This window comes from Silene latifolia, chromosome 4, assembly GCF_048544455.1.
Source record: "Silene latifolia isolate original U9 population chromosome 4, ASM4854445v1, whole genome shotgun sequence".
Classification (NCBI taxonomy): Eukaryota; Viridiplantae; Streptophyta; class Magnoliopsida; order Caryophyllales; family Caryophyllaceae; genus Silene; species Silene latifolia.
Genome location: NC_133529.1, coordinates 108,347,461 through 108,357,545, shown reverse-complemented (window position 1 = coordinate 108,357,545; position 10,085 = coordinate 108,347,461). Strand labels below are relative to the sequence as shown.

The following is a 10,085-nucleotide window of genomic DNA, read 5'->3' as shown; positions in this document are numbered from 1 at the left end:
CATTGCCCGCCTTAGCACCATTAGCTTTGAATTCTTGGTAGGCAAAGGGATAAGGTGGTGTAACAATGGAGGAGGAGGAGGGTTCTTCTCTTGGTTGTTGTTGTTGTTGTTTGATGATGGTTTCGGCTAGCTCGGAAACAGGGATGAGATAGTTGGTCCGGTGGGTGAAGATGCGACAAATCTTACTTGGTAAGACAATGGACTTGGCATCCTTGATGAGCCACTCATAGTTAGGGTCCAAGTTATCGTGTTTGACCCAATGAAACTTGTGAATCATGTTGCTCATGTCAAGAAGGTTGCTTCCTTTAACCGCTTTATAAGTGTTATCCTTGTTGAAATCCGGGTTAAAGTGTCTAGCCAACCTTGTCACCAAGCCTCCATTAACAATAAAGGCCGCACCATCCATTCCATTCTCAATATCCAACCATCTTTTTATCAATAGTTGAAGAACATTATAATCATTCTTGGGTTTCCCACCAACATTCAAGAAAGACTCAAGGTAAACAAAGTCTAATTCCGTCAAGTGATTGGCTTCTTTCCTACTAATCAAAGTGTTTGCCACGAACTTGTGCCAATACCTTATACCCAGATGATGAATGTACAAGGCATGACACTCTTTGAAAGTAGTGAACTTACGACCAGAGATAGCTAGCCAAATTGGTTCGGCATCAAATTCCAATGGTTTCTTTTTGAACCGGTCATGATATGTAAGCCCAAATATATCACCAAATACACTTTTGAGCATCGTTCTAGTCTTGTTTTCAAGACGGAATTCTACATAATCTCGAATCTCAATCTTATACTCCCTCAAGGAGCTAATGAACTCCAAAGTCAAGGAGGGGTAAGTAAATTCATTCATTTCAAAGAGGGTTCCTAACCCCATGGACTCGAAAAATGCCTTTGTTTGTTCAAAGACACCCAATTTTCTCAAAGCATCTTGGCATACGAATTTTGTCACTAGAATCTTTTTCTTGGTAAGGGATTCGAATGCATTCCTATGCTTCTCGGTTAAGAAAGTTACCTCCGGATAGTTCTTCAATTGTTCTACTTCCGGGATGGCATTAGTAGCTTCCTCAATAGCATTGTCGGTTGAAGTAGTGGCTTGCTCCCTTTGTACCAAGACCATTGCTTTGGATGCTAGAGCTTGTTGTCTTTTAGACATTGTTGGTGTTTTTGTTGCCTTGATTCCTCCCTTGGTCCTTTCCATTGCTTTCCTTCTTGTATCAACACACCAAGTAAATGCTTGAATGCTTCTTTCTTCAAGTTTCAAATGAATGCCTAATCAATTTGGGGTTTTTCAAAATTTCAGCAACCTTAGAGAAATTGATTGAATTTGTTAAAGAAATTGTTGTTTGAATGGTCTAGTGTTAAGTGATCTGTTTTTGTTTTGAGGAAGTTTGGACTTGATTTGGGTGAATTTGGATGAGAGTTTGTTGTTTTTGGATGAGGGTTTGAAGGTTGAAGTGAGGGAAATAATGGTGTTTGTGTTTGAATATAATGAAATGAAATGAAGAAGAAGGGTTTTGGTACCGTGTTTTATGGTAACACAGGTCAGGACGGGCGGCTCGGGGTTGAGTCGAGCGTATTTTTGGGTCAGTGGAGAATGAGCTTTCTGGAGGCCTTTGGAGACAGGTGTCTTAAGCTCAGGTCGGGCTGATTTTCAGCTGAGTCGCTCGACTTGAGTTGGAGACGGGCAAATTTGTACTCCAGTGCAAAATTGGAAATACAGAACTCCTCCAGTCCCCACGACTTGAGGTCAGGTCGGGCGTCTTGAGCTTTGGCTCGCTTGACCCAAAGTCGGCTCGGGCAGATTCTTACTCCAGTGCAGATTTTATTATGCAGTCCTTTCCCAATCCCCACAAGCTCAGGTCTACTCGTGGGTCTTCACCCCGTGTCAATTCTTCTTCTTTCAATTCTTCTTGGGTAGCATTACAAAGGCTTGGTTAGCCTAGGCATGTGCTTCCCCACACTTGATCATCAAACACTACACAATTGAAGCACATTAAAATCCCTCCCTCACTTGCTCTCATGTTACACAAGTTAATCAACAAAGCATGTAAAATCCAATGCAAAAATGAGTAATGTACAAGTTAAATGAAATGCAAGTTAAGGGGTTAGAATATTTACAAATGGTGGTTTAGGGAGGACTCCACCAAACTTTCCTTCTTGTGAGAGGCATCAAGGGGGTAAAGCCAAGGTGTTGTTGATGTTGCTTAACACCTTGTAGAAGTAGTCAAAGGCTTGTTCATTCTCATGGTAAAGGTCTTGCATAGACCCTTGCACATTGTTGTCTTCATTGTGGTGGTCCGAGTCAAAGTGTTGACAAGGACCCATCAAGCCTTGGTCTAGAGTCATTACTGTAACACCCCCACATACCCAGGGTGCCTTACCAAGGACCACTCTAGCATGAGAGACTGTTACCATCTCGGTTGCCCAAGGTTAGTATATCAAAGTTAACAATCCAAACATAATTATTAAAGTATAATGAATAAAGTTTACATGTTCTCCAAAACCAAAAGCCAAAGTACAACGGTGAAAGTCTAACAACTATAAATGAAAACTAAGTCTCTTGACGGCGGAAGCTAGACTCGAGTGATGACTCCCCATGACTGCCCCATAGTTAAAGAACTGCATCACCTGTCACAATCTGCTCACCATCCCCGAATGGATCACCACAGATTTTATAAAACAACAACGGGGTCAGTTACTGAATAATCAAAGTAAGACAAGTACAAAAGGTAACCAGCTGATCAACATCCACCTCCGGTCTCCCGTTCTCACACAGTAACCGACTACACACCGAAGTGTGTAGCCCTGCGAGATTACCCATCGCAACAGGTAATCATCGCCGCCAGTGGGGGACCTCAGCCAATCCCCACCTAAGCCTCGCTCATCAACGAGCGATAACCCTGTCCATTAATGTGCACATCCCCTCCTGTGGCGGGTTCCACAGAGGGCGAAACTAAAGGGTGAAGCCACTCCCGCAAGTGACTCCACTCAGCCGAGGACGCACCTCGCGAACCATCATCATCATCCATCATCACAACACCAACACCAACTCCAATACTCCAACAACAAGATCAATAGATAATCACCATAACAATTACAACAATCACAATACCACATCAATCTTAATTCAATTAAACAGTAAAACTGAGTAGGGAAACCCTACCTTTTCGCAATCCGCTACGCTGCAATCAATCATACAAATGCATAACAAATACCACATCGTCACCTACAATAATGATAATCAACAATCAACACATATATTATGACAAAACCCTAAACCCCCAAATTAACCCAAAACAATAATTAGGCAAAACCCCAACAGATAACCTATTAACTGATTACAAAGCATGAGACTTACCAATGAAATCGACGCAGAGAGTAACGAACAAGGACTCACGAACCATCAACGCTCTTGGGAGAGATTGGAGAGGATTAGAGTTACGTAGAATGTTTTAGGTTTTGTCAAACGCAACAAGTGAAACAGTGAATCTTAATTTATAACTCTAACCGTCTCTAATCAAACCGCGGAAATAATCTCCGTCAGACCGGATACTCGGTCGAGTATAGAGTATACTCGGCCGAGTACCCTCTACTCGGTCGAGTATTCAACATACTCGGCCGAGTATTCCTGGGCAGTAAACTTTCCAGAGAACACGACACCCCATACTCGACCGGGTAGGCCATACTCGGCCGAGTACCAGCTTAGGAAAACCGTAGTGTTACAATAGTATTCCCAATATAGGGATTAACCAATCCCTCAAATTCATCGTCCCATAGACCATAAACTTCATTTGCTTTCTCCCCTATGTAGGGTGGATCATGAGTTGGCGAAAGCAACTCTCCTTCGTTGTTATCATGGCCAATGAGGCCTTCAACAAAACTTGTCGTGGGTGAGCTTTGCAAGCTCTCATTTTTGTTGTAAAAAATTCCATGCTCTCCGAATAGAGCCATCTCAACATCATCAATATCTTTCTTCCAATTGGGCGGTGTGTCGTTGCCCTTCTCTTTGAGATTTCCATCTTTTCCTTGTTCTTTGAATGGAGATTCCATCTTCTTCTTGTCACCCTTCCGAGTATAGTGATCAACCATAAAATATGGCTCAAACAAATTGGGAGCTCTCATAGTCTTATCAAGGTTGAAAGTGATTGTTTCATCACCTACTTCAAGTGTGAGCTCTTCATGTTTCACATCGATCACCGCTCCGGCGGTGTGTAGGAAAGGTCTTCCTAAAATGATGGGTATGTTAGAATCCTCCTCCATATCAACAATGACAAAATATACCGGTATGAAGAACTTCCCAACTCTTACGGGCACATCTTCCCACACCCCTAGTGGTTTCTTTGTTGAACGATCCGCCATTTGTAATGTCATATTGGTGTATTTGAGCTCTCCCACTCCTAGTCTTTCACATATCGAGTATGGCATGACACTCACACTTGCACCTAGATCACATAGTGCCTTATTGATTGTGGTATCACCAATAGTACATGGAATGGAGAAACTCCCCGAATCTTTGAGCTTTGGAGGGGAATTACCTTGTAGAATTGCACTACTCACCTTAGTAAACGCAATGGTCTCCAATTTTCGAATGGACTTATTCTTGGTAAGGATATCTTTCATGTACTTTGCATAGGCCGGAACATGATGGATTAGCTCCGTGAATGGTATAGAAACTTCTAAGTTCTTCACAATCTCCATGAACTTTTTAAGTTGCTCATCAAACTTGGGCTTAGCTTGGCGCCTTGGGAATGGAAGTCTAATCACAATAGGCTCTTTCTCAATTTTCTTAGCCTTCTCTTCATTTCTCTTCTTTGATGAGTCATTGGTTGTTGTCTCTACCACCTTAGGATTTCTCCTTAGTGGCTCAATCACATCACTTTGGCTTGTCATTCTTCTCAACAATTCCTTCTTCAATTTGCACCTTTGGTCCCTCATATCTATTACCGCTTCTCAAGTGGATAGCATTGATGGTCTCATGTCTTGTGGGAGGATTACCCTGAGGAGGTAATTGTCCCTTTTGTCTTTGGGAGCTAGAAGAGGCCAATTGAGACAATTGAGTCTCCAACATTTTGGTGTGAGCAAGGATATTATTGATGGTGGTTTCTTTGGCTTGGCTATCCCTTTACATTTGAGCGAAGAAATCTTGTTGGCTCTTTTGCATTTGGAGGACCGCTTTTTGAACATTAAAAGCTTGGTCATTGGGTTGATTGTAGTATGGTATTTAAGTAGGATTTCTCATTGGAGGTGGTGTGTATGTGGGTTGAGGGTTTTGGACATTTTGGCTCTTGTATGAAAGGTTTGGATGGAATTTGGTATTCTCATTATAGTAGTTGGAGTAAGGGGTGCCATTCTTGTATGCTTCGAAAGCATTTACTTGTTCATTTGTTCCCCTACATTCATTTTTATCATGTCCCAAGGTTCCACAACTTTCACATACTCCATTTGGGATTGAGGATGATGCCATCATAGCATTGACATGTTGTTTGGGTGATTTGGACCAATTGCGTGATGGAATCCACCTCATGCTTTCCTCCTCTATTGGCCTTTTGGGGCCTACTATATTGGGAATTATGAACCGCCATGTCTTCGATTTTGGCCCATGTTTGGTTGTCATCAACCTCGGTGAACCTCCCATTGGAGCCCATATTAAACACATTTCGTGAGTCTTCATATAAGCCATTCCAAAACTATTGCACAAGGAACCACTCACTAAGTCCATGGTGTGGACAAGAGCGACAAGTGTCCTTGAATCTCTCACATGCTTCATATAATGATTCTTCATCTCTTTGCTTGAACCCGGTGAATTGGGCTCTTAACATGTTAGTCTTCTCCGGAGGATAGAATTTCTTGTAGAAGGCAAGTGCTAACTTCTTCCATGAATCAATACCAAGGGTAGCCTTGTCTAGGCTCTTCAAACATTGCTTTGCGGTTCCGATCAAGGAAAAAGGAAACAACACCCATCGAATTTGATCTTGGGTTACTCCGGTTTGAGAGATAGCATCACAATAGTCACAAAACGTTTCCATGTGTAGATGAGGATCTTCACTAGACATCCCTCCAAATTGACTTCTCTCAACTAGTTGTATGAATGCGGATTTGGCAATAAAATTACCGGTTAAGTGAGGTGGTGTTGGAGTACCATTTGGTAGGTTCTCCTCGGTAGGTACGGAATGAGATGAAAATTTAGGCATTGTGGGTTGATTTTGTGGTTGGTTTTGAATTGGGTTATCCTCTACTTCTCTTGCAAAAGGGTTGGTAAACAAAACACTATCCGATTGGATAACACCGATATCCACAAGTTCTCCAATACCCAAACTTGTTGAAGCCCCTCTAGAGGTTCTTCTAAGATTGGTCAAGGTTCTTTCAATTTCGGGATCAATAGGTAAAGGTCTACCTTGTGATCTCTTAGACATGCAAAAAGCAAACAACTAGAAAACAATTAAAACTACCTTGAGGAGTTTGACTTCCCCAAGGTTAAGAAAGACACAACTAAAAACAACAAAAGACAACAATTCAATTAAACACCGTCCCCGGCAACGACGCCATTTTTGGTGCAGTTCGAAATTTGTCGTCTAAGTCAACCAACCAAAACAATATTTATAACTAAACAAACTACTCTTAGTAGAGTGGTAAGTAAAGGTCGGATCCCAAAGGGCGGGTATTGAATTAAGTTATCGGTTGTAGAAAGTTATGTCTTAGGGTATCACAAATTGGGTTGAGATATGAGGTAACAAGCTCTATAACAATTAAATGTAAAGAAATGAAAGCAAACAAGCAAATAAAGTGGGGTTTATAAACAATAGATTAAAGCACTAGGGTATTATGGGTTCATAGGGGATTTCACGGTGGTGATCATACAAACATATTTTCATAGTTGCAAGCAATTATTGTTATAGAAGAATCGAGTTAGTTTATATCTTACGATTCATAAGAAGATTTGGGTCCCGGAGCCGAGTCGTCTAGACTGTACAACGCCTACAAGTCAACTTACTTTCCTCCTATTCACTTCTATGCATGGTCTAACAAGACTCGAGTTAGTTTATGACTTACAAGTCTTGTTGAATAAATAAGTGATGTGCAAAATGCAAGGTTTCATAGTTTAGCATTTTATCAAGCATAACATGTGCATAGGTTAACACTACAACAAGCAAGCAATCATATGATAACATATTAGATTAAGTATGGATCTACCCCCATGTTATAGTTCCCCTAATACCCCCATTAACCCTAGCTAGGAGACTACTCACTCATGACTATGGTAAACATGCTAATAAAGATGTTGGTCATATTAGCAAAGTTAAACATGATGAATGACTAAACTAATTGAATAAGCAATAGTAAAAGGGATTATACCTATTTGAGGATGATCCAAATAATAAGCTAAGAATAATAGAAGAACACTTGATGAATGATGAAGAGTTGTCAAGTCTTCAATAAACCCAAATAATCTTCAAATTACCCAAATAATACTAAGAACACTTGAAGGATTAAAGAGAAATTAAGATTTGATTAATATTGGATTAAGAGATTACAACTTGATAAACTTGATTAATGCTAAATTCTAACTAGGTAAACTTGATTAACTTGATAAAACTTCCTAAAACTTCATTTTTAATCCTTTAAAATAATGGGGTATTTATACTAAGTATAAGTATTAGGGTAATTAACGGCTTAAATGACGATTAAGTCCCTAAGAAGATGATTAGTGCTTTGCAAGTCCTAGAGGGAGTCGTCCAGATTGCTGCCCAAGGATCCGCTCGAGCTGAGCTCCGGACGCTCGGATAATGGCTTGAGATGCCCGGATTATCGTTGGAGACGCCCGGATTATCGCTGGAGTCGCTCTACCTGGGCTCGGGACGCCCAGATCTTTGCTCAGCTCTTCTTCTTATTCCTTGACTGCCCCAAGGATCCGTGGGGATCGTTGGTAGGTCGTGGGGCCCCTCATCATTGCCCATTTATACTTCATTTATTCACTTAGGCCTTTAGCAATGGTCTCCTCTTTGATGCTTGGTCATTAGATGCACTCCATTTAGCTCTACTTTGCTCCATAAGTGCAAGGTTAGCGATCCTCTCCTACCAAGGACACAAAACCTCAAAGAATATGCAAAGTAGGGAACTAAAGATAAGAAACGACCCTAATAAGCACTAGAAAGCATAGGAACGAGGCTAGTTCGGGGACTAAATGTGCACAAATATGAGTCACATCAATCACAAATCTAACAATGAATAGTAAAAACAATAAAATATAAAAATATTCAATTCAAATAATACACTTACCTGATACGCAAATTCTTGTTTCAGACGGCCACTTTTCGTCTAAAGTTTCAGACGGACATATGTGATCATTTTATGGTTAAATGTAACCACAATGGTACAACTTGTGTTACAACTTAGGGTAACTTGTTTTTCAATAGTGGTCACATTCGGTTGTAAAATGGTTAAATAATTTCGTCTTATTACTTTAGATCAAAATGGCCCGTCTGAAACAAGACCAACTGTACCTTATAAGTTAGAAGATAATTAATCAAAACACAAATGTCACAAATCTAAGATTACAAAATTAGTAGGTTGGATGAAAAATTAAATTTTATGCATAATTATTTTTGTATGGAAACTCTAGCTTTGAAAAGGGAGGATGAAAGATTTATGGTAAGCGTTGTTAACTGCTTAATAATGTGGGTTTTTATCTTTTAATTTTGTTTGTTTTATTTTTTAATAGTGGGTGTAGGATTGGTCATTTTTCGAGTTTTCAAATTTGGTTCAAATAGGTTCGGGATGGGTTATATCCGGTTCAGGTCATTTGAGTTCGAGTCATTTCGAATTTGTATTTACAAGTTATTTAAGAATAATGACGAATGTGCATTGGTCGTTTACCCTAGTCATATTAAGTTAGCTCATTTTCTAATTATGGATTAAGTTGGGTCCTCACCTGGGCGTTATGAGGTTTAAGTAGACCTGGCAAAGCTGACCCGACTCTAATGACCCGAGACCCGAAAGTGACCCGAACTTGCTTGACCCGAATATAACCTGAAACCCGAATTGACCCGACCCGACCCGACCCTTAATTGACCCAATGTTGACCCGACCCGAGATGACTCGACCTGAAAAGACCGGACTCATAATTGACCCGATTCAAAATGATTTAAAGTGGTCCAAAATGATCTGAAACGACAAGTACTAAGTCATATTAATGTTATAAGCATCCAAATAGAGTTTCATTGGTTAAAACTAGACCTGTCAAAACCTGACCCGACCCGAAAACGGACCGTAACCCGACCCGTAAATAACCCGCAAATAACCTGGTTTTTCCACCCGAATCCGAAAAATACCCGAACCCGTTTTGACCCGTAAATAGCGGGTCGAAACCCGACCCGTAACGGGTTGACCATTGGGTCAAGGCAATATATCTTCCTTAAAATTGATAATGTCAAATAGATATTGACTTATAAAATTTTAAGGAAAGATATGTATCTATACGGAATGCTACGTGATCACCTCGAACCTTATGCCACGTCATCACATTAAAGTGTGTGTCACGTCGTCACTTTTACCATATTACGTCGATCCATATTCTACGTCAGCACTGCCATGTCATCATTTCAGGCGATATGCCACGTCATCACCTTGAAGTGTGTGCCACGCCATTACTTTTAGCGTGTTACTTGGAACCGCATTCCACGTCGGCACTGTCACGTCATCACCTCGATGACATGCCACGACATCACTTCGAAGTGTGTGCCACATCGTCACTTTCATTGTATTACGTGGAACCGCACTTCACGTTAGCACTGTCACCTCATCACCTCGGATCACATGCCACGTCATCATTGTCATCTTATTTGACACTCACTGTCGTACTTAGCGAGCTAGTGAGGGTAATGATGATGATGACGAGGTGGTGATGGCGAGAACGGTGATAATTAAGTTGACTAACACGAGCAAGAGGAGACAAAAAGTATAAATGGTAGGAATTACGATATAAAAGAAGTTTTAAAAAATGACAGAAAAAAATGTTGATCGACCCGTTTTTTTGCCCGAAACCCGTATCGACCCGTTCGTATAACGGTGTGATATTG

At 40.7% G+C, this 10,085-nt stretch overlaps 1 non-coding gene across 1 annotated transcript; it reads left to right on the top strand.

Moving 5' to 3' along the window:
* The first annotated feature begins 5,721 nt into the window (after window positions 1-5,721).
* Window positions 5,722-5,828, top strand: LOC141654020 (small nucleolar RNA R71). Its single transcript, XR_012547602.1, has one exon. It is a non-coding gene; the product is annotated as a small nucleolar RNA R71 (small nucleolar RNA).
* Window positions 5,829-10,085: the final 4,257 nt, after the last annotated feature.